The 25,983-nt window shown below is 37.7% G+C and overlaps 1 protein-coding gene across 8 annotated transcripts in view; it reads right to left on the bottom strand.

Moving 5' to 3' along the window:
* Positions 1-25,983, bottom strand: part of CUL2 (cullin 2) — a 157,560-nt gene that overhangs the window by 100,282 nt on the left and 31,295 nt on the right. Inside the window, exons 1-3 of one of the 8 annotated variants that reach the window (XM_042991427.1) lie at positions 3,099-3,265; positions 2,526-2,682; positions 1,950-2,076 (exon numbers count right to left, since the gene is read on the bottom strand). The exons of 1 other annotated variant lie outside the window; for it this stretch is intronic. The gene's annotated coding sequence lies outside the window, so the exon portion shown is untranslated. Of the gene's footprint in view, positions 1-1,949; positions 2,473-2,525; positions 2,683-3,098; positions 3,266-3,344; positions 3,526-25,983 lie in introns of those variants that run through there. 6 more of the 8 variants (XM_042991432.1, XM_042991431.1, XM_042991429.1 and 3 more) reach the window with 6 other exon arrangements.

Below are 25,983 nucleotides of genomic sequence, written 5' to 3' on the forward strand. Positions count from 1 at the left end.
CCAGCAAAGAGCCAGATTGCTCTGAACAGATATTGTGATTAACTGATTACTGAGAGAGGATTCACTCATACATCTTAAATATCAGTAACTTGTTATAACCTCCTAACATTCCAAATCTGTCTCTTTTTCCTAGACTTAACAATAGCCAGTCAAAAGTCTTCACGATATTAAGATTCCAGGGCTGATCCTGTCATTAATTTACTTGAATTTAATTGACAGTATATACAGGAAAACACTGCTCCCACAGATATTTTCCAGCCAATAAAGAGAACAGGAAGATAAAGTGAACACAAAAGAAACAGAGCAAACTTTTATAAAAAGTCTCACAAAAAGTAACAGCTCTTTAAACAACTCCACATCTGTAGGTCCAAAACTCAGAGAGCAGGGACCAACTTACAAAATGTTGCAGTATTCCGGAGCCTTCTAAAATTCTTTCTACATTTTTTCCTTAGGTGGTCTCATCCTGTTTCATTAACTTTTAAATACTATTTAATACTCTAAAAAATACATGGTGTCAAAGCAAGTGAAGTATGCTACCATTTTGGCAAAGTGGAGAGAGGGATATATACATATTTGTCTGTATGTTCATAAAATATATCTTTGGAAAGATATGTACGAAAACTAAAACCCTGTTTGGCCCCAAAAAAACTGGGTGATGATGGGAGACAAGAAATAGGGAAAAATTTCTCTAAACCCCACCAAACATTTTCTGAATCATATGAATGTAGTTTCTTTTCAAAACATAAACAAACCAACCAGTAACTGCTGATGACTCCCCATCTCTTTCTCTTCCCACTAGAATTGAAGTCCTGTGAAGACAGAGATTTTTGTCTATTTTTGCACTACTATATCCCCACTGCCAGGACCATAGCTGGTGCCTGAAAAACATTTGTTGAATGAATGACTTCTTAACCTCTCCACTAAATTCCAGATTTGTATATCCAAATCTGGATATACAGATGTTCTCACCTTCACTTGAACATCTAACAGGTCTTACTTAACATGTCCAATCCAACTTTATCCCTATGTTTCCCTCACCACCTTCTCATCTCAATACATGGCATCACCAGCCTCCAGCTGAAGCCCAAAACCCAGGAGTCACTGCTGATCCAAGCAACTACACTCTCATGCAAGCCACAAGTTCAATCAATACATTTAGCTCCAAAATATACCTCAAAAATCTTTTGTAACTTGTCTCTAACACGCCAGTCACTATTCTATTCAAATCTACCACAGCCTTCTCTCTGTCTCTCTGCTTCTCTTCTCCTTTTATTCAATCTCCTCCTCCAGTCATGTTGCAAATCACTTCCATCTTGACAAAAATTCCAACAGCTTTTCAATGTACTTTAAGAATAAAGGCCAAACTCCTTTGGACAATAAGACCTCACAAGATCTGGCCCCTGGCTATGACCTAACCTCTTATTCCCCACTACGGTCCACCTTCACTGAGCTTCTTTCAGTTAGCTGACCCCAAGCTTGATATCATCTCTGAGAATTACCACGTGCTGTTCCCTCAGATAGGAATACTCTCCCCTCAGACGTCCAAAGGCTAAATCCTTCTGACTTTTCAGTTATCAGGTCAAAGGTCCCCTAAGACCGGTTTTTTTCCTGACCACAGCATCTCAGTCTTCTCTTAATACCACAACTCCCCTATTTCCTTCATAGTACTTAATGATTCTCTGAAATTATTTTTATTCCTTATGTATTATGTCTCTCTCTCCCACACCAGAATCGAAGCTCCAGGAGGGCAGAAACTCCACTTCTTGCTTACTGCTCTATCCCCTAATGCCTGTGATAATGCTTGACATACAAACGAAATACTTAATATTTAAGTGAAAAGGCAAAACCAGCTCTAAAGAAGGTCCACAACATTTAATTTAATGACAAGACTGTTGAGGATTAAAGACATGGATAAACCATCTTAATAGTCATAAAACACTGAAAATCACCAGAGGATGGAGCCTGAAGTAAGATTATTTCAGATGCATCTGAACATTCAAATACATAGAAAAGGTATTTTTCACACACTATGTGCATGCACACTGCAGAAATGTTCCCCCAAGTTATAAACAGCATCTGAAAAGAAAAAAAGGATAACTCAAAACACTGTACATCTGTTATTTCATCTGGGACTCTTTTGGAAGGGCCTTCCAAACACTGTATTTGGGCAAAAGAGGCAAAGGATAACCAATTTGTTCATTTGTCTGTCTTAGAAAGGAATGTGAGATTCTAAAGGGTAGGGTATTGCCCTTTGAGTGTTTTTAAATTTCTATTAGGTAGTCAGTAGTCAATCAGAACAAAGTGATTATTTCTCATATTTTACTTTGTACATTTGGAACAGACCTAGTTCAAAGATTTTTATACTGTCAAGTCAAAACACCTACAGTGAATGTTAATAGTTTATATCTTATCTCCAAAACTTAAACTTCTACGGTATTGCCCATCAACTGGTAATAGTAATATCCGAGGGAAAGGAGATGATTTAACAATAATAACAGTCTGCAATTCAGAGATATTTTATTTACATGAACGTATCTGTGGGGTTGTAGGTAATGGTCCAGACTCCCTAGTGTGTAAATGCTCTGAGGAGTCTAAGAATCTTATTTCACCAGACCCTAACTGTAGAGACAGGTCTGGCGTGCACATAGGATACTCCTCCCCACAGCTATCAATCTTCGCTGTCTGCGGAAACAAAAGTGAAAATACTCGTGGTAAGGATATAAGAGACTGATGCCCCCCCCCACACCCCCAAACACAGAGTTGTGTATCCGTATGAGCTCGTAAACAAGCAGAAGAGTACACGCACTCTCACCTTCCCTCCTTCGGAAGAAAATGGGGCCGAGGGAGGGGCGGCCAAGGCCGGGTAGGGGAGGCCCGGGATCCAGTCCAGGGGGTGGCCGGGCTTAGGGGTCAGCGCTCCGGGGAGCCGGGGTCCCTTATAGGACACCATCTTCCCTAGCCGCCCCCCTTTCATCCCTTTCCCCTCCCCCCTCCCCGCCCCCAACTCCTTTCCTCCGCCCCATCCCCGCCACCCATTAACCGGGAAGCGAAGTTTCCCGGCGCCTGCAGCCCGGCTCCCCGACCCTCAGCGGGGTTACCTTCTGCAGAAGCGGGACAAGGGACAGGGGACAAGGGGAGGGGGAGACAGCCCGAAGGAGTGAAGGACGAAGCCCCGGGCGAGGAAGGTGGGCGGCGGCGGCGGCGGCTGTCAGCTCGCGTTCCCCTGCTCACAGCGCTGCCATTACTGTGCGCCGAGGCCGCCTCCCCGGCCGGCCGCCGCCACCGGCCCAGGAGACACGGGGGGTGGGAGCGAAGCCCGGGGAGACCGCGCGCCGGACGCTCACCTGCCACGGCGCGCAAACACAGCAAAGCTCAAGGCCGCCGCCGCTCCAGGACGGGACAGGGGCGGCGGGGAGAGGGGAAAAGGGAGTAGGAGGGGCTGGTTACGGGATCCGTAAAACAACCGTCCTCCTGATCGCCCGGTTTTTCCCCCCGACACACACGCTTCGATCTCCTTCTTTCGCTACCTCCAATACCCCCCTCAGAAAGCAATGGTAGAGTCCGCGTTACGGCAAGCGCAGAGAGCCTGGTTTAGTTCAATTGCGAAAGGCCACGGAAATCGGCATTCAAAGTGACTCCTTGCGGTACTCCCTGCGAATGAGGCAGTCGTAGTTGGCTGAGCACAAGAGACTCGACCCACCAAGTTTTGGGACTACTAGTCACAATACTACTAGTCAGGTATTTTCAACAGAAGTATTTTCCAGACCTATGTGAATATTCTGATACCCCCACAATGGGGGATCTTTTCAAATGATCAAAAATGTATTAGCAAAACTACCTTCCCTTCTGACATACTCCTTTAGCAGGTTTTGTCTATAGCCAAATTCTAAAACCTTTTCCCTTCCAACGCTCTTTCTTAAAACTATCTGTGCCAATCCTTTAAGGCCCATTAAAAAATCCTGTTTGCTTCCTTGTCCAGGATATCAATTCTCTGCTATTCTCATAGAAACCCATCTTTTGCTGGTAAAATAATTGGCAGATTGATTTGTGAGGTAAACAGAGTTTGAAGACTTTCCTGATGAGACTTTGGTGCTGTTAATAAATGTGACTTTTTGATATTGTGAGATGAGATATGTCAACGTATGAAAGATCTACATGACACAGTGAGCCAATATTTTCCAAATGTCCGATGCAGGACATCACAAAATCATGCATAGGTAAAGGATACATTCAAAGTTCCAGGTAGACCAATGGAGATAGTTAAATATATGTTTGAGTGTGTTTGTGTGTACACATACATAAAAACAAGGTACAAAAGATTCCTTGATATGATTTCAGATTCTTCATTGCAAATAACCTCTAAGAAATTACCACTTGTCAACGTTTCTGTAGCATCAGAGAAGAATATTCACACTTAACTGAAAAGACTATTAAATTCTCCTCCTAGAGCCTTCTATTTTCTTCATATACTTGAATCATAGAGAACACTTTTATTAAGCCAGATATTAAAGAGATATGCGGGGGCGCCTGGGTGGCTCAGTTAAGCGTCCAACTTCGGCTCAGGTCATGATTTCATGGTTCATGGGTTTGAGCCCTTTGTCAGGCTCTGTGCTGACAGCTCAGAGCCTGGAGCCTGCTTCAGATTCTGTGTCTCCCTCTCTCTCTGCCCCTCCCCTCCCCTTCTCTCTCTCTCTCTCTCTCTCTCTCTCTCTCTCAAAAATAAACATTACAATTGTTTTTTTTTTAATTTTTTTAACGTTTTTATTTATTTTTGAGACAGAGAGAGACAGAGCATGAACGGGGGAGGGTCAGAGAGAAAGAGGGAGACACAGAATCTGAATCAGGCTCCAGGCTCTGAGCTGTCAGCACAGAGCCGGACCCGGGGCTTGAACTCAGGAACCGCGAGATCATGACCTGAGCCGAAGTCGGACGCTTAAACGACTGAGCCACCCAGGCGCCCCACAATTGTTTTTAATAAAATAAAAAAATAAAGAGATATGCAAAAATGTAAAACCATGCCATTCTTCTAATTTTTATTTTGGAAAATATAGTTATTATTCATAAAAATATGTGATGTATGTTGAAATGTGTAGGCATTTATGACTTTTTAATAATTAGGGTTTTTAAATTTCCCTTGTTAATTCTAACATAGTAACTATTGCTGGATATAAACCACATAAACATAAGCTCTTTGAGATCCTCAATAATTTTTAAGAGTGTGAAGAGGTGCAGAGACCAAAAAGTTGAGAACCAGTGCCCTAAGTTCTGAACTGCCCCTGCTCTTGCCACTTTCCTTTTAAACCCTAGGTGGAAGTGAATTAGCATGAAGGGTGACAGACATGAGTCACTATCATTGTAACACCCCCTATTTCTAAATTCCAGAAACCTCTTATCCCTTCATAGCTTATCCAACCTATATAATACGGAAATTACGTTTTGAAAAAAATTGTAGCATCCGAGCCTTTTAATATTAAATTGAGATTAGTTCTTCATTCCAGAAAAAAAGATATTGTTTCTGGCCAACACTTCAACCCACTACTTCAAGCAATGTTGGTCTTTACCCTCAAACCTAACCTCAAACCTTAGTTCATCTATGAATCCTTTCTTTGTTTTAATTTTTAGAAGAAATTACATATATTACTTAAAAAATGTGTTTTCAGGGCACCTGTACGGGTCAGTCACTTGAGCATCTGACTCTTGATTTCAGCTCAGGTCATGACCCCTGGGCTGTGGGACGGAGCTAAGGGTGGAGCTTGCTTAAGATTCTCTCTCCCCCGCTCACACTCTCTCTGAATAAATAAATAAATAAATACTTAAATTAAAAATATTAAAAAATTTAAAAATGTGTTTTGGCCTACATAATATTTATTGAATTCTTTTATTTGTTTCTTGATTTCTAAAGTATACATGTGTTTTTGTAAAAAAAAAAAAAAAAGCAGAGAGAGAGAGAAAAAAACTTTACCTATATTGCAGAAAAAGATGACCATGTTTAAATTGATAAATATTTCTCAAAAATTTTTCCATGAATATAATTAAATACATTTATGCAAATCAGATCCTGTTATAGATATGCTCTTTAGTAGTCAGTTATTTACATTTCAAAATCTTTATGATTTTGGTCTGAGACCATTAAATAATTCTTAGGCACAGTAATTTATAAATTAGTATTTAAAGAAGAAAACTAATGAAAAATATTTTATGTAGAATATCCTAATATGTCATTATATAAATCAGTAAAAAAAAGTGTGTCTATTTCATTTCCCACTTGTGAGTATACATAATCTTCTCTTTAAAAATTTTCCAAGTTCATTTCCTAATCTCCCTGTACCTACTATCTGAGGAGCCCAACCAGAATCATCTTCTGCCTTTATAAGCTTCCTTTACACACATGAAATCCAAAAAACCCTTATTTTTCCTGGACATTTGTGATTTCAAACAATTTGTCTCATTTTTACATTCTGTATACTAAATCTGACTCATCTGTCCTTGAATCTTCACTGGGAATTTGCATTTCCTGGTTATATAGTTTTTAAATGTTTTTCCACCATTTGTTTCTAGTAAACAAAAAAATGAGATATTGGGGGCGCCTGGGTCGCTCAATTGGTTGAGTGTCCAACTCTGAATTTCCGCTCAGATCATGATCTCACAGTTCATGGGATGGAGCCCCATATTGGGCTCTGCAGTGACAATGGAGGCTGCTTGGGATTCTCTCTCTCCCTTTCTCTCTCTCTCTCTGCCCCTTCCCCACTTGCTCTCTTTTTCTCTCTCTCAAAATAAATAAAACTTTAAAAAAGAGAGATATCGAAAAACAGTTTTCATGTTTGGAGTAGCTGATTAAGAAGCTGCTTTGTGCTTATAAAAGTGCAAGGCTGCTCTTTGGGGAAATATCTGACTGTAGGACAGGGGCAGAAAATACACAAGATGAGCCTGGAGCATCTTGTAGTGTAAGAAGGTAAGGAAGTCCTCAAAAATAAAAACATCCATATTGATTGGAGTATGTATGAGGGCACAAGAGCCAAGTGAAAGAATTTCCAATGGCCATAACTAGAACAATTTGGGAAAGAAAATAAAGTATTAGTGAATTATAGCCCAAAGTATAAAATAAATAACCGTGGATTCATACTAATATAAATAAATGATAGAATAAAGTAATAAATGGGGGGGAAGAAACAATCTTATCTCCTGTAGGAGAATTCCAAATAAATTATGTAGATACTCCACCTAAAGGAAGGGGAGCATCGGGGCTCCTGGGTGGCTCAGTTGGTTAAGTGTCCAACTGCGGCTCAGGTCATGATCTTGCAGTTCATCAGTTCGAGCCCTGCATCAGGCTCTGTGCTGACAGCTCAAAGCCTGGAGCCTGTTTCAGATTCTGTGTCTCCCTCTCTCTCTGTCCCTCCCCCACTCACACTGTCTCTCTCTTTCTCTCTCTCTCTCTCTCTCAAAAAAATTAATAAACATTAAAAAAAATGGAAGGGGAGCATGACTCCCCATTTTGGGGGTGTGCACCATAAAAGTGACTTGCTTCCAAAAAATAAAAAGAGTAACTTTACAGTGGAGAAATATCACATAGCCAGATGATTAAAGTCAACATTAACAAGATAACTCATTGTTGATAATATGTTCCCTTGAAGTGATGTGATGAGAATGGCACTTGACCTCTGTGATCTTCCTCCCCAAAATGCACAATTCCAATCTAATCATGAGAAAAACATGAGACAAATTTCATTAGAGGGGCATTCTGTAAGATACCTGAGAAGTACTCTTCAAAATTGTTAAGGTTATCAAAAACAAGATAAGTCTGAGAAATTGTCAGCCAAGGGTAGACATGACTAGTGAATGTAATGTGCATTCTGGATAGGATCCTTGAACAGAAAAATACATAAGGGAAAATCTAAGGAACCTAGAATCATATGGATTTTAGTTAATTATTGTGTATCAGAATAGGTCCATTAATTTTAACAAACATACCATACTAATAATGTAAGATGTTAACAGGGAAAACGGGCTGTGGAGAAGAGGGTATACAGGAATTCTTTCTCCATTATCTGCTCAATTTCTGTTTAATATGAAAGAATTTTTTAAAAGTCTATCAATGAAAAAAACTCATACAACTGTACACTTAAAAAAAGAAAAAGTACAAGGTTTCTAATCAGAAAAGCTAGGAGCCTATGAGATTTTTCTGCATGGTAAAGTAGAACCAGATGAACAGGTTATATCTCTGCCTCTCCTAGACAATTCTGGTTGAAAGCTATTTAAAGAGGGGAAAAAAAGTATTCTCTTTCAAAAAAAAAAAAAAGGAGGGGTGCCTGGGTGGCTCAGTGGGTTTGTGAGTTAGGACTTTGGGCTCAAAGCTTGGAGCCTGCTTTGGATTCTTTGTCTCCCTCTCTCTCTGCCTCTCCCCTTCTCACACTCTGTCTCTCTCTCTCTCTCTCTCTCTCAAAAATATATAAACATTAAAAATTTTTTTATTAAAAAAAAAGCCTTTAAATCCTTTGTATTTCTTTGTAGTCACATTCAGATAGGTAATTTAACAAGACCAAAGACCAAAACTGTGTTGAAAGAGAGCTCATTTTAAAGAATAACTTTCACGATTTAAGATAGTACATTTAGAAGGTAATTTCTAGGAATTGGAAAGAGAGAGTGAATCTGAGTAATGGATTACAATTAGTAAGATGTGATATGTGAATGAAGGAGAGGTGACATTTTCCTCAATGGTTAGATCGTATGAAAATATATGTGTCACTAAGCGTAGAACAAGAATCATGATCCACCCAGATAAATGCAATGGGGAAGTTGGGAGAACTTGTAACATAACAAAAATAAGTAATATAGGCCATCCTATTTAAGGAGAAAGGGACAAAGCAGAGCAAATCAAATGTGGCAAATCTGGAAGCAAACTAATTTACAGAAAGGGTAAATGGGCTAAAAGACACTCTTTGGACAGAGGAAGGTGGTCAGTCAACAGTGTTAACTTGTGCCGAGTGGGTCCTAAATGCTTAAGCATGCTTAACATCAATGTTGTATAGGAACTATACAAGAATATGCAACCAGATTTCTAAAGTAGAGTATTAAGTCAAAGCAAGGTTAAGAGCCTTAGCTGGGCATCAATGCCTTTTCCAATAAGTAGCCATACATGAGTCAAGTAAGCAAACACACACACCATCATTAACCTACAGTTTACTTGGCTAGATTTCTGTGGGAAACAAATAAGACTACCATTATACTAAGAATTGCACAATAGCTTACTATTTAATAAAAACATGCTGTGAAAACAATTCATGTATCACACCAACCTAAAAAAAGTTACCAACTACTTCCTTCCAAAAAGATGTACTTTGCTGGTAAAAAAAGATAAAGTGAAACACTTACAATATATAGTCTTGGAAATCAGTGTATGTGTAAATTTGGTAGATCTTTTAACCTACACTATTTGTGACAAGGATTCACTGTATAGCCTAGATCCTCATCACATTTCCTCTAAGACTGTTCAGGAAAGACTGGAAGTGTGGCCTCTTTGCCCTGTTTGACAGTTTGTTTTCCGATCTTATTTATTTATTTTTATCTTAAATTATCATACAGCAAAACTGACTGGGGGAGGGGTCAATTTTAACACCCGTGTAGATTTGTGTAGCCACCACAGAATTGGAACTCAGAAGAGTTCTGTCACCCTCAGCAAGCTATTTCATGCTATTTCTTGATATTGCTTTGTTTTCTTTCCATGTCATCCTGGGTTCTCATCCAAGTTCTTTCTCATTTAAGTTTTTCTCTCATCTTCTCTGATTTCTGACCAATTGATCCTAGCAAAGAATATGGGAAAAGACAATGACTGTTATTTGTGGATGGGTATCTGGTAGTAAAAAGAAAGAGGAAGAGGAAATAGGAGAGGAAGCCCTCTGGGTAGTGGAAAAGCAGGAAATGTATTCAGAACAGAGTTTCCAGTCTTCCATCTGGATAAGTCTCATTACCAAGGAAGTCTCTGCTTCCTCACCTATGAAAGTAAGGAGTTGGGAGAGCTTAAATTTATGTAAGAGACACAGCCCAGCACCTGGAAGTCAAGATGTTCTACAGGATTACGATGAAAAAATTCTTTTACAATTTTAACAGTTAATATGTAATTTTATTCTAATTCAGTTGCTGTCTTATCTAGATTCTATTTTCTAAAATAGAAACCACAAACTGTGTAAAAATTTGAAGATAAACAGAAAATTTAAAGATTATGTCTACTAGCCTAACGCTGCTTCTTACTAAGACAATTATTTTTTTTACCGTTAGTGATAGAACACTTAAGTCCAGGTTGCAGAAGAATACTAGGTTAGAAGAGTCCCAATTCCACATTTTACAATTCTATTACAGGCTTTACTTATGTACAGGAAAAGAATATATAAGTTGAATCGATGAATGAGGAGCAATATTGACGCTGACCTGCCTATCACCACCACCCCTCTCTACACTATGAAATGTGAATGTGCCTCTGAGATAAAAGGGTGGCATCAATGTCACCACATGCTTATAACTTGTGACTGTCAGTCATCACTAAGTGTACTCCTTCCTGTTGAGACCTGATGCTAATCTAGAGTCCTTCTCAACACAATGACTGTGGCCAGGGAGCCATTAACAATCGACCAAGGTCAGCACGAGAGTTGAAATGCAATTGCTCTTCTTGATGTATTTGTTTTGTGATCCAAGCATATATAATTGATTGATTCCATTATAAGTTCAAAGCAATAATAATGTATGAATCACTGTAAAGAATGAAGCACCTAACAATACATGTTTACTGTTTGGATCAGTCAGGACTCTTTCAACCATAAATGGCAGAAACAAGTTCAAGCACAAAAGAAAAGTATTGGTTCACATTTAAAAAAAATTTTTTTAATGTTTATTTATTTTTGAAGGAGAGAGAGACAGAGTGTGAGTGGAGGAGGGGCAGAGAGAGAGGAAGACAGAATCCAGAAGGAGGCTCCAGGCTCTGAGCTGTCAGCACAGAGCCAGATGCGGGGCTCAAACCCACAAACTGCGAGATCATAACTTGAGCCAAAGTCGGACACTTAACCGACTGAGCCCCCAGGTGCCCCAGTATTGGTTCACATTAACTAGGAAGTCCAGAGAGCTAGCTGGCACAGGTAGATGCCCTAAAGCAGTACTTTTCAAATTTAAATGTCCAAACAAATGCCTAGAGATCTTGTTAAAATACAGATCAGATTCATAGATCTGGGAAGGGCCTGATTCTGTTTCCGACAAGCTCCTTACTGACGTTGATGCTACTGGTCCACAACCACACTTTGAGTAGTAAGCTCAGGAAAAGGTGCTGAGAAAGTCACTGAGAGAGTGAATCTTAGAAGTTCTCATCACAAGAAAAAAAAGAAAAAAGAAAAAACATTTTTGTAACCATGTATGATGATGGATAATACACTTGCTGAGGTGTTCGTTTCATAAAGTATACAAATATCAAATCATTGTTGGTACACCTGAAACTAATAAAATGTTATATGTCAATTATACCTCAAAAAATGCAACCAAAATAAGTGAAGAGAAAAGGTGTTAGGCAACCATCATATATGCAATATATTGCTCTCAAAGAGTTTTCAATCTAGTCACTGTTTTTAATATACATGGACACCATCTAAGTTGGCAAAATATAATAGAATATACTCTTTGCATTTTCATATCCACTACTACACTTCAAATCTGCACTGATTATAGCATTCAAAGATATTCCAGTTGGTCTCATTTACTGGGTACTATGAGGAAAATAAAAAAGGAGCATCTAATCCAGTCTCAGAGATCAGAGATACAGACTCATTCAGCACCCACTCAATTCTCTTCTCCTTTGCCTCCCTCTACATAGAGCAAACACTTCCTTGCAGCTAGGGATAACCATGTGACACATTTCTGGCCAATGAGGAGGTAGGCAAAAGTCCCAGGGGAAAAATTATCTTTCCTGAGTAAAAAAAAAAAAAAAGTCTCACAAGAGGCTTTTGTTCTTTGCCCTTTGTCTCTCATTATTTTCTTCCTGCCTGAACTTGGGCACAATGTCTTTAGATGCAGCAACCCATCCAGTGATTTTAAGGACAAAGGACACACCCTGAGGATGGCAAGGCAGAAAAAAGAATCCCCAGTCCTTATAAATATCTTTAAGCCACTGTTTCATCCCTATATTTGTTATTTTGTGAGACAAATAAACCCATTACATCTTTAAGCCACTGATGATTTTATTTTACTCCTAGCTAAATGCATTTCTAAACAATACAGATGCATTCCTTTTGGAAAGATATATAACCTGAAAGCTAAAAGCTAAATACTAGATATTAACCAGGCAAAGGAAGAACTATGCTATTTGTGTTTAAATTCATATTCAATTATTAAACTTGAAGTCAATAGCTGAGTTTGTCAGAAGCCTTTAAGCTCCACTAACAAATCTTTGTTTATAAATCAAGTATACTCTGTATTAAAATTTTAAAAATACCTGCCTTCACTTCTTCTTGTTATTAATGCTCAGTTTATAATTTTGATGGATTAAACTTCTTTCCCAAACATATACAAGCTTTATTAAGTAATTTCTCTTAAACGTTTTAAACCATCATCACAAAGTTAATATATAAAAATTGTTCAAGCATTTCACACACTAAACAAAGCAATGTCAACTTTACTGCAGTAATGACAAATCTTCCTTAGGACATAAATACTTTTACAAATCTATTCTAAACATACCAGCTTACTAATCAGATCCTTACCATCATGTTCTTTTAAATATGTCAAATTAAAACTATATTCCATCAGTCTCAAACTTTTTAAAGTACAAAAATAACATAGACAAGGTACACAATTACCATAAAGCTTAGTCTTTTTTTTTTTTTTAATGTTTATTTATTTTGAGAGAGAGAAAGAGCAAGCAGGGGAGGTGCTAAGAGAGAGGGAGAGAGAGAATCCCAAGCTGACAGCATGGAGCCTGATGCTGGGCTCAATTCTGTGAACTGGGAGACCATGGCTTGAGCCGAAATCAAGAGTCGGATGCTTAATTGACTGACCCACCCAGGCGCCCCAATAAAGCTTATTCTTAAACCAAGCAATGAAGTATTAATACCATGGGCTTAATTTACCTTTTCTACATGTCTGTTTATTTCTACCTCTTCCCAGGCCTGCAAAGTCACATTCTCAGCATAGAAGAACAGAAATATTCTCAGACTTGCTGAAGTCACCCCATATGCGATTCAGAACTGGGCACAGGGGGAGGGTTGAGTTGTAGTCAGGACTCTGGACTGGGACATGGGTTCAGAATGCTACTTCCAGCATGATTGTTTTATTTTGCAGTAACACACTAGCCCTTCCTGCTGTCATCACTGACCTGCTTTGGTAACAAGGGATCCCACCCAAATCCCTGGCTTTCAATTAGGATTTAGAGTAAGTTTGAATTTTGTATAACTTTAACGTGTCCTCTGGGTATACCTTAAGTTTCAATCTTACCCATTTTCTTACTTTGGTTTGCTATATAATTTCATGTGGCCTGATTGAGATAGATTAGATTAACATTCTTATCTGAATTACAACCAGTACCCGCATTGCCTGATTTACACTGAAGAGACACTGTGGCTTCTTTGTATATTCCCTAGAGATCTCATCAACCATCATTTTACAGCTATTTTGTTGATAATCCCCCTCTTATTAATGAGCTACACTATTACTCTTCAATTTTAAAGCTGGACTTCTAAAGTAAAACTTAACATAATAATTTGTATTGTTCTTTTATAATAAGCACAAAGCAGCAAAACTAATACTAATACTAAACAGCAAAAACAAGGTGAATAACAAGATTTAATGTGAATATATCTTAATAGAGCCACTTTTTGTGTGTGGAAATTTACAACTACCATTTTGGTGCATTGTTTTTTGTTTTAGGGGTTTTTGTGGGAAAGGATTGTATTTACTTACTAATTCATTTAATTTATTTTTCTAGCTTTATTGACATAGAATTGACATACAACATTGTGCGAGTGTAAGGTGTACAATGTAATGATTTGATATATATGTATATTGTGAAATGTTTCCCATAGTAAGGTTAGTTAACACATCATTCATCTAACATAATTATCATTTTGGTTTTGTTGTTGTTATGGTGAGAACATTAAAGCTCTACTCTCATAGCAACTTTCAAGTATACAATACAGTATTGTTAACAATAGTTACCATGCCATATAATAAATCCCCAGAATTTACTCATCTTACACCTCAAAGTTCGTTCTCTTTGACCAACGTCTCCCCATTTCCCCCATCATTCAGCTACTGACAGCCAATCATTCTACACTATGTTTCTAGGAGGTCAATGTTTTTAGATTTCACATATAACTGAGATCATACAATATATGTCTTTAACTAAGGCTATTTCACTTAGCATAATGCCCCCAAGGTCCATCCATGTTGCCACGATAGGAGGATTTACTTCTTTCTCATGGCTTAATAATATCCTATTGCATATATGTACCATATTTTATTTATCTATTCATCCACTGATCAACACTTAGGTTGTTTCCATGTCTTGGGTATTGTGAATAATGTTGCAATGAACACGGGGGTACAGATATCTGTTTAAGATAGTGACTTTATTTCCTTCAGATATATAATCAGAGCTGACATTGCTGAATCATATGGCAGTTTTAATTTTTAAAACTTACTTTTAATTTTTTGAAGAACCTCCATACTCTTTTCCATAGTGGCTCTTCCAGTTTACGTTCCCACCAACAGTGCACCAGGATTCCCTTTTCTTTACCTCCTTGCCAGCATTTGCTATCTCTTTCTGATAATAGTCATTCTAATAAGGTGTGAGGTAATATTTCACTGTGGTTTTGACTTGTATTTCCCTAATGATTTGTGATGTGAAGCACCTTTTTATGTATTTATTGGCTATTTTGAATGTCGTCTTTGGAAAAAAATGTCTGTTCAAGTGCTCTGCCCATTTTGTATTTGGATTTTTTTTTTTTTTTTTTTGCTATTGAGTTTTAGAAATTCTTTATACATTTTGAATATTAACCCTTTATCAAATAAATGATCTGCAAATATTTTCTCCCATTTCACAGGTTGCCTATTCATTTTGCTTATTGTCTCTTTTGCTATGCAGACCCATTCAGTTTGATATAGTTCTCCTTGTTTATTTTTGTTTTATTGTTTATGCTTTTGGTGTCATAGCCAAAAAAATTATTGCCAAGACTGATATCAGAGCTTATCATTTATGTTTTCTTCCAGAAGTTTAGTTTCCACTTTTAAATTAAGTTCTTAATCCATTTTGAGTTAATTTTTGTGAGTGGTGTAAGACAGAGGTCCAATTTCATTCTTTTGTGTGTGGATATCCAGTTTTCCCAGCACCATTTATTAAAGAGACTCTCTTTTTTTCCTACTGAATATTCTTGGTTCCCTTATCAAATATTAATTGGCAGTATATGCATGGGTTTATTTCTGGGATCTTGATTCTGTTCCATTGGTCTCTGTGTCTGCTTTTATGCCAGTACTACGCTGTTCTGATTACTATCACTTTGTAATGTATTTTGGAATCCAGAAGTCTGATGCCCCTAGCTTTCTTTCTCAAGAATGCTTTGGTTATTCATAGTATTTTGTGATTCCATATAGATTTTAGGATTGTTTTTTCTATTTTTGTAAAAAATGCCATTGGAATTTTGATAGGAATTTCATCAGATTTGTAGATGGCTTTGAGAAGTATGGACATTTTAATAATATTAACTCTTGTGATCAATAAACATGGAACACTTTTCCATTTATGTGACTTTAATGTCTTTCAGAAATGTCTTATAGTTTAAAGTGTATAGATCTCTCCTTCTGTGGTTAGATTTATTATTCCTAAGTATTTGGTATTTAAAAAAACTTTTTTAATGTTTATTTATTTTTAAGAGAGAGACAGAATGCGAGTTGGGGAGGGGCAGAGAAAGAGGGAGACACAGAATCCGAAGCAGGCTCCAGGCTCTGAGCTGTCAGCACAGAGCATGACGTGGGGCTCGAACTGGTGAACTGTGAGATCATAACCTGAGCTGAAGTTGGATGCTTAATCAACTGAGTCACCCAGGTGCCCTAGTTATTTGGTATTTTTTATGCTATTTTTAAAGGGATGGGTTTCTTTTTCTTTTCTTTTTTTTTTTTTCAGGTAATTCATTCCTAATGTATAAAAATGCAACTGATTTTTGTATGTTGGTTTTGTATCTGAAACTTTGCTGAATTCATTTATTAAATCTAACAGTATTTTGGTGTAGTTGCTTGAAGATTTCGTATATATGTATCATATCATCAGCTAACAGGGACAACTGTACTGCTTCCTTTCTAATTTGGATGCCTTTTTTTTCTTCTTCTTGCCTAATTGCTCTGGTTAGGACCTCTAGTACTATGTTGAAAAAGACTGGTGAGAGTGGACACCCCTGTCTTGTTTCTGATCCTTAAAGAGCAAGCCTTCAACCTTTCACGATTTAGTATGATGGTTAGCTGTGGCTTTGTGATATATGGCCTTTATTAAGTTGAAGTGCATTCCTCTATATCCAATTTGTTGAGTGTTTTTATCACCAATGCATGTTAAATTCTGTCCAATGCTTTTTTCTGCATTTATTGAGATGGTCATATGGCTTTTATTTTTCTATTAATATGGTATATCACATGTATTGATTTGCATATGTAGAACCATCTTTCCCTCCTCATAATAAATCCCGTTGGATTATGGTGTATGATCTTTTTAAAGTACTGTTGAATTCGGTTTGCTAGTATTTTGTTGAGGATTTTTGCCTATACATTCATCTGGGAAGTTGGCCTGTAATTTTGTTTTCTTGCAGTGTCCTTGTGTGGCTTTAGTATCAGAGTAATTCTGGCCTCAAAATGAGTTTGAAAGTATTCCCTTCTCTTCAATTTTTTTGGAAGAGCTTGAGAAGAATTGGTATTTTTTGAAGTTTATTTATTTATTTTGAGAGAGAGAGAGAGCACGAGAGAGCATGAGCAGAGGAAGGGCAGAGCAATAGAGGGAAAGAAAGAATCCCAAGCAGGCTCCATGCTGTCAGCAGGGAGCCCAAAGTAAAGCTCCATCCTGAAAACCGTGAGATCATGACCTGAACCACAATCAAGAGTTGCACACTTAACCATCTGAGCTACCCAGGTGCCCTGGGAAGAATTGGTATTAACTCTTCGTAAAGTCTTTGGTATCATTTACCCATCAAGCCATCTGGTCCTGGGGTTTTCTTTTTTGGGAGGATATCGGTTACTAAATCAGTATCAATAACAATATTGGTCTGCTCTGATTTTCTATTTTTTTATGATTCAGCCTTGGTAGCTGTAGGTGTCTGTATAGTGGCAAGAGCCAGTTGAATATACAAATTTAGTTGGTGGGAACCAGGGCAAGCAACAAGAACCAGGGCCAGCTGTGGGGCACACTGGTGGCTGTAGGGGTGCTGGCTGTCAACATGCACTGCCATGGCTTATGGGTCCTGCCAAAGGTACAAGGCAATGGAGTTGGAAGTTAGTCTGGACTCATGCAGGTATATAACTAGACAGGCTAGCTAGCTGCAGGTGAGCCTCACTGTACAGACCAGTGGCAGGAGGCAGGGCCAGATCTGTACCCACATGAAGCTGCAGGAGCCTAGGCTATGTGCATGCACTCCTGTGGTGCCATGGTCTCTCCACAGGTGCATGGCAGTGGAGGCCTGTGACGTGGGTTGAAGCAGGAGCATACAGGCACACAGCAGGGATGGGATAGCTGCAGGTGACCCTAGTAGTGCCAGCCGGTAATAGGAGATGGGGCTGAATCTGGGCCCACAAACAGCTGTGAGAGTCTTGGCTGTGAGCATGTACTTCCCTGGCTGCAAGATCTTGCCATGTTCTTTCACACATCAGTGGAGGCCAGTGACAGACATCAGGCCACTGGCATGTGGGTGTACACCTAAAGGGGCTATCCTCGACTGTACACACATTGGTGGAGGACAGCTGTCAGGGTCTAGGTTGGCATCCTGTATTTGTTGGCCGTAAAGGCCTGGACTTCAGCAGGCACAGGGAAGGGGGTAGTGTGGGTGGAGGAGAGGATGTTTATGAAGCCAGAAGAGACTCAGGCACCTGGCATCTGGGAATGGGAATACCTATGGGGTGAAAACTGGTAAAATCTGGAGGATGCCTGTGACAGCTGTGCTGGTCACTGGTTTCTTCAGTGGTGAAACCTGCTAGAGTACTCTGTAGTACTGGTCACTGGGAACCAAGGTCAATCCCAATGAGAGACTGACATTGGTAGTTCCTGTTTTTATTCTGTGTTCCTAGCCATCTCTGTAAGTCTCAACTTTGCCTGTCTCTGAGTGGGATAAAACCAAAGCAGGTCCTTTATGGGGTGGGGTGGGGTGGGGAGTGCTTGAAAGGCTGGGAAGCTGATTACTCACTCTGCTCTCCCTTTCCCAGTGAAGGGAACTATTTCTAGCTTGGGAGTTCCTATTTGGCACTGAGTAATGCCCATTTGGAAAATGGAATGATGCAGGAAAAATGAAGATGTTTTCCTTCCCCTTTTGTGCAGTAATTCTCCAGTTTTTTGTTCCACAGTGTTTCTGGAGTTTTTAAATGGACTCCACATCTCTCCCAGAGCTGGTTTTGGTCATGGATAGCTATTTAATTTTTTATCTTTATAGGGAGACAGAGGCTAGAGTCTTCTACACTACCATGTTGATCTGGAACATTGCTTTTAATACTTTTCCTTTAGAGTATCTTTATGCATTCATAGCCTTTTATAGATTAAAATTATTCCAATAAATATAATTATAATTCTTTGAGTGCTCAAATTATTACAGTTTGGCCAGGGAGATCTTATTTGTTCCTATGTTTGTTCACTGGTACTCCAGAATTTTGATTCTGGCAACAAGATGCTCTGTGCCCATTTAAAAATTCCCTGTATGGAGATAAGAAATCAAGAAACTTTATAAGGAATACCAGTTCCCTATAGTAGTGACTAGTATTAGAGACTAAAATTTGAGTATTAGGGATATATGTTAGATTATTCTTCTTAAACACTGGACCCAGAGTAACAACACAGCAAAGGCAATTCAGTAACAAAACTAGAAACACAGAATTTCTTATGTGAGAAATACTATGCAGCTGTTAAAAACAATAAGATCAAAGATTCTTCATGAAGCACATATTCTCAGGAACTAAATAGACCTTCTTTCTTCTGCATTTCCAACCCCAGCCTATTTCCTTCTCCCACACGAAATAGTTCCTGGGATCAAAAGCAGCTGGGGGAGGTGTTGGTCTTTATTGGGAGTGATGACTCATGTGAGGAGATCAGAACTCCACGGTGAATACCAATATTAGTATGCTAAAAAAGGGCTACTCTTTTAGTAGATTTTTTATCTCCCTGCCCCCCGGCTCTGAGGCTAGAAGAACACAGGGGAAATGGGGAAGAGAACAGTTCCCGGCAAGAAAATGCTAGCCTGCCTGAACACTGTAACAGGCTAGCATTTATTCATCTTTCACCTCCTATAGCCTTTCTGCTCATTAATATACCTTGATAAGCAGACCTGAAGTTCAATGATAAAATAAGAAAAGGAATAGTCATTCTATAGCTCCCAAAGGGAGAAAGGCCAGGCAGGACAAGGAGTTCTAATAATGATTAAACTGAAGTGCTGGAAAAGACAGATAAAAATCTGAATATAAAAAAAAAATGAACAAACAAAAGTACTTAAAGGGATTCAAGTACAACACTTAAAAATAATTTTTCAATTAAAAAGTTCAGCAGACCAGTTCAACAAGTGGTACTGAAGTGACTGGACACCTACAGGCAAAAAAAAAAAGAAGAAGAATTTCAGTATAAGTCTCATACCTTATATAAAAATTAACTCAGGGGCGCCTGGGTGGCTCAATTGGTTAAGCATCTGACTTTAGCTCAAGTCATGATCTTGCATTAATGGGTTCAAGCCCCGCATCAGGCTCTGTGCTGACAACTCAGAGCCTGGAGTCTGCTTCAGATCCTGTGTCTCCCTCTCTCTATGCCCTTCCCCTGCTCATGCTCTGCCTCTCTGTGTCTCTAAAAAATGAACAAACGTTAAAAAAAATTTTTTTTAAAAACTCAAAACTGAATAACAGACTTAAAACTATTGAACTTTTAGAAAGAAACAAAGGAGAAAGTATTCAAGATGTAGGGCTAGTCACAGAGTTCTTAGACTTGACAATGAAAACGTCCTATGAAAGGAAACAATTGATAAATGGGTTTTATCAAAGTTAAAAACATTCTGCATAAGATTCTGTGAAGAGGATGAAAAGACAAGCTACAGGGTGGGATATTGTATGCCATATACCTGACAAGGGGTTTACTACGGTCTGAATGTTTGTATCCTCCCAAAATTCATATGTCAAAATCCTAACCTCAGAAGATGGTATTAGTAAGTGGGGTTATTGGGAGGTAATTAAGTCATGAAGTTTCCATCATCATGATAGGGATTAGTTCCTTACAAAAAGGCTCCATGGAGGTCCCTAACCCCTTCCACCATGTAAGAATACAATGAGAAGTCTACAAAGAGCAGGGGGCCTTCATTTAAGTATGCTGGCACCCTGAGCTCAGACTTCCAGTCTCTAGAACTGTGAGAGATAAATTTCTCTTATTTATAAGATACCCAGTATGTGGTACTTTGTTATTGTAGCCCGAATGTACTAAACCAGTGCTCACACCTGGAATATAAAAAGAATTCTCAAAACTCAATAGAAAACCAAAAATTCTAAAATAGAAAATAGACAAAATATGAAGGGACATGTCATTGAATAGGATATACATATGAAAAATAAACACACCAATGTTCAACCTCATTAGCTCTCAAGAAAATGCAAATTAAAACCACAATGCACTATCACTATATGTCTTTTAGAATGACTAAAATAAAAAATAGTGATAATACCAACTGCTGGTGAGAATGCAAAAAAACTTGATCAATTATTCATACATTACTGATTGGAATACAAAATGGAATCAGTCACTCTAGAAAACAATTTGGAGGCTTCTTTAAAAAACGAACACCTATGTGGCTCAGTGGGTTAAATGTCAGACTCTTGATTTTGGCTCAGGTCATGATCTCACAGTTCTTGAGTTTGAGCCCCACATCAGGCTCTGTGCTGACAGTGCAGACCCTGCTTGGGATTCTCTGTCTCCCTCTCTCTCTCTGTTCTTACCCCACTCATGCTCTGTCCCTCTTTCTCTCTCTCCCTCTCTCTCTCTCAAAAATAAATAAATAAACATTAAAAAAACTGAACATACAACTACTCTGCAACCTAGCAATTTCACTTTTCAGCATTTATATTAGGGAAATGAAGACTTAAATTCACACAAGAAGCTGTATATAAATGTTCAAAGAAGATTTATTTGTAATAGCTCCAAATTGGAAATAACCCAGATTTCCTTCAGTGGGTGACTGGGTTATATGACTTGAAAAATAGAATGAAAAGAAAAATAGGAGGAGCAGAGGGCAGAAGGAAGAAAAGGATATGAGAGAATGAACTTACTCTATGGACCTCATTTTGTTCGGGTAAAAGGGCAATCCTTCTTGGGTGAAATAGTGCATCTTACTGGATGAAATAATATGTATGTAAAACAATAGCAAGAAAAAAAACTTATACAATGATAAAAGGTACAACTTTGTATATATAATATTTATATTACACATAAAGCACAAATAATCAATATGTAAGGAAAGATAAATATAAATACAACATATATACAGCTTTTAGATTTGGATATATATACTGAATAAAAATAAGTAGATACAAAGTTAAGTAATTTAAGGAGGCCCATATGGTAAAATAACACTTGAGCTATATCTATACCAACAATCAGACCAAACCTAATGAAATTGGTCTCATTTTGTGATAAACAATATTTTTTTCTTTTAAGATTGTTTTGATCACAAGATGAGAGATTATAGGGAAAAATTTTGTTTCAAAGGAAAATCAGGCACATCTTGTTTATAGCACATCTTTCTTGCTTATCTGTTTTTTGGGGGAATCTGCTTTTCATTGTCTTTGAATATTTTATACTCTCCAATTTGTAAATAACTTATAGCAACTGAAATACTTCTTGCACCATAAACATGCAATTGATTTCACTCTTCCCTCTCTTCTTTACATCAATAGAAAAAACCATTTCACAAGTCTCAACAAGTACAAAAAGTTTGAAATCATATCCTGCTTCTTTTTCAACCACGCTGCTATCAACCACAAGAAAAAAATCTGGAAAGACCACAAACACATGGAGGTTAAATAACGTGTTACTAAATAATAAATGGATCAACCAAGAAATCAAAGAGGAAATAAAAAATACATGTAGAAATATAAAAATGAAGATGCAATGGTCCCAAATTTATAGGATGTAGCAAAAGCCATTCTAAGAGGGAAGATTATAGCTATGCAGACCTACCTCAAGAAGCAAGAAAAATCTCAAATAAACAACCTAATCTTACACCTAAAGGAGCTATAAAAAGAAAAAAAAAAAGCCCAAAACCAGTAGAAGGAAGAAAATAAAGATTAGAGCAGAAATAAATGAATTAGAAACTAAAAAACAATAGAATAAATCAATGAAACCAGGAGCTGATTCTTTGAAAAGATCAACAAAATTGGTAAACCTTTAGACATACTTACCTGAAAGAAAGAAATAGAGAAAGAAAGAAAGAAAGAAAGAAAGAAAGAAAGAAGAAAAGAGAGGACTCAAATAAAATCAGAAATTAAAGAGGAGAAATAATAATCAACACCAGAGAAATACAAAGGAGTGTAAGAGAATTATCATGAAAAATTATATGCCAACAAATTGGACAACCTAAAAGAAATGGATAAATTCCTAGAAACATATAATCTCCCCAAACAGGGAAGAAATAGGAAGAAACAGAAATTAGGAAGAAATAGAAAATTTGAACAGACCAATTAATAGCAATGAAATAGAATTAAGAATCAAAACCTCCCAATAAACAAAAGTCCAGGACCAGTTGGCTTCACAGGTGAATTCTACCAAACATTTAAAGAAGAGTTAATACCTATACTTCTCAAACTATTCCAAAAAATAGAAGAGGGAAAGCTTCCAAATTCATTCTATGAGGCCAGCATTACTCTGCTACCAAGTGAGATAAAGACACTATGAAAAAAAATAGCTACAGGCCAATATCTCTGATGAACATAGGTCCACAAATCATCAAGTATTAGCAAACAGAATCCAACAATATATTCAAAAATTCAGTCACCACAATCAAGTGGGATTCATTCCCAGGATGCAAGGATGGCTCAATAGTCACAAACCAATCATTGTGATACATCACATCAACAAAAGAAAGGATAAAAATCATATGATCATTTTGGAGCTCCTGGGTGGCTCAGTTCGTTAAGCATACAACTCTCTTGATTTTGGCTCAGGTCATGATCTCATGGTTTGTGAGATTGAGCCTTGCATTGGGCTCTGCACTGACAGTATAGAGCCTGCTTGGGATTCTCTCTTGCTCTCTCTCTCTCTGCCCCTCCCCCACTCATGCTCTTTCTTTCTCTTAAAATAAATTTGAAAAACGTAAAAAATTTCTTTAAAAATCCTATGATCATTTCAATAGATGCAGAAAAAGCATCTGACAAAGTACACCAATTAATGATAAAACCTTCAACAAAATAGGTTTAGAAGAATCATACCTCAATGTAATAAAAGTCATATATAAAAAACCCACAGCTAACATCATACCCAATAGTGAAAAAATGAGAGCTTTTCCTCTAAGGTCAGGAACAAAACAAAGGTGTCCACTCTCACCACTTTTATTCAACATGGTACTGGAAGTCTTAGACAAAGAAATTGGATAAGAAAAATAAATAAAAAGAACACAGGTTGGTAAGGAAGAAGTTAAATTATCATTATTTGCAGATGACATAATACCATATTTAGAAAACCCTAAAGACTCCACCAAAAAACTACTAGAACTAATACAAACTCAGTAAAGTTGCAGGATACAAAATCAATATACAGAAGCCTGTGGCATTTCTATGTACTAATAATGAAACAGCAGAAAGGGAAATTAAGAAAACAATCCCATTTAAAATTACACCAAAAACAATAAAATACCTAAGAATAAACTTAACCAAAGGGGTAAAAGACCTATACTCTGAAATCTGTAAAACATTGATGAAAGAAATTGAAGATATTCTATGCTTGTACATTGGATGAATTAATAATTATTTTTTTAGGTATTTTATTTTTTTAGGTAAGCTCAATGCTCAACATGGGGCTTCAACTCATACTCCTGAGATCGGGAGTTGCATGCTCTACTGACTGAGCCAGCCAGGTGACCCAGAAGAATAATATTCTTAAAATTTCCATACTACCCAAAACAAATTTACAGATTTAATGCAATCTCTATCAAAATACCAATAGCAGTTTTTACAGAAATAGAGAAATAATCCTAAATCTTATATGGAACAACAACAACAAAAAAAACCTTGAATAGTCAAAGCAATCTTGAGAAAGAACAAAGATGGAGATATCACAATCTGAGATTTCAAACTATACTACAAAGCTATAGTAATCAAAACAGCATGGTTCTGGCACAAAAATAGACACATAGATCAATAGAACAGAATAAAGAGCCCAGAAATGAGCCCACACTCACATGGTCAATTAATCTACAACATAGGAAGCAAGAACATACACTAGGCAAAAAGAGAATCTCTTTAATAAATGGTTTTGGGAAGGGGTGCCTGAGTGGCTCAGTCAGCTAAGCATCTGACTCTTGATTTCGGCTCAGGTCATGATATCTGAGGATTTGTGGATCCCTCGTGGGATTCGTGGGATTTAGCCCTTCATCGGGCTCTGTACTAACAGTGTGGAGACTGCTTGGAATTCTCTCTCTCCATTTTTTCTCTGCCCCTCCCCATTCATGCTCTCTCTCTCAAAATAAATAAAACATTAAAAAAATAAATGGCTTGGGGAAAACTTTACAGATATCAGCAAAAAAATAAAACTGGATCACTTTCATACACCATTAACAAAACCAAAATAGATTAAGGACCTAAGGGGCGCTTGGGTGGCTCAGTTGGTTAAGCATCTGACTTCAGCTCAGGTCATGATGTTGCATTCCTGGGTTCAAGCCCCACATCGGGCTCTGTGCTGACAGCTCAGAGCCTGGAGCCTGCTTTGGATTCTGTATCTCCCTCTCTTCTGCCCCTCCGCTGCTTGCATTTTGTCTCTGTCTCTCAAAAAATAAAATAAAATGTTAAAATATTTTTTTAAAAAGAACTTAAATGTGAGATTTTAAGCCATTAAACTCCTAAAAAGAAGACATAGTCTTCTTTGAACATCAGTGTTAGCAATATTTTTTTGGATCCGTCTCCTTAGATAAGGGCAACAAAAGCAAAAATAAACACTTGGGGCTATATCAAACTAAAAAGCTTTTGCCCAGCAAAGTAAACCAAGAACAGAATGAAAAGCCATGAAGATATTACTGAATGCAGGAAGATATTTGCAAATTATATATCTGATGAGAGGTTAATATCCAAAATATATAAAGAATTCATACAACTCAATACCAAAAACAATGCCAAATAATCCAGTTTAAAAAATTGGGCAGATGACTTGAATTGACATTTTGCCAAAGATGATATACAGATGGCCAACAGACACATGAACAGATGCTCAACATCATTAATCACCAGGGAAGTGCATACCAAAGGCACAATGACATATCACCTCACACAAGTCAGAATCGCTAGTATCAAAAAGCCAAGAAATAACAATTGGCAAGGATGAAGAGAAAGGGAAACCTCATGCACTGTTGGTTGGGATTGTAAATTGGTGCAGCCACTATGGAACACAGTATGGAGATTCCTCAAAAACTTGAAAATAAATATATCATATGATCCAGCAATTCCACTTCTGAGTATTTATACAAAGAAAACAAAAACACTAATTCTAAAAGCTATATGCATCCCTATGTTCATTGCGACACTATTTACAATAACCAAGATATG

Source organism: Panthera tigris, chromosome B4 (genome assembly GCF_018350195.1).
Source record: "Panthera tigris isolate Pti1 chromosome B4, P.tigris_Pti1_mat1.1, whole genome shotgun sequence".
Lineage (NCBI taxonomy): Eukaryota > Metazoa > Chordata > Mammalia > Carnivora > Felidae > Panthera > Panthera tigris.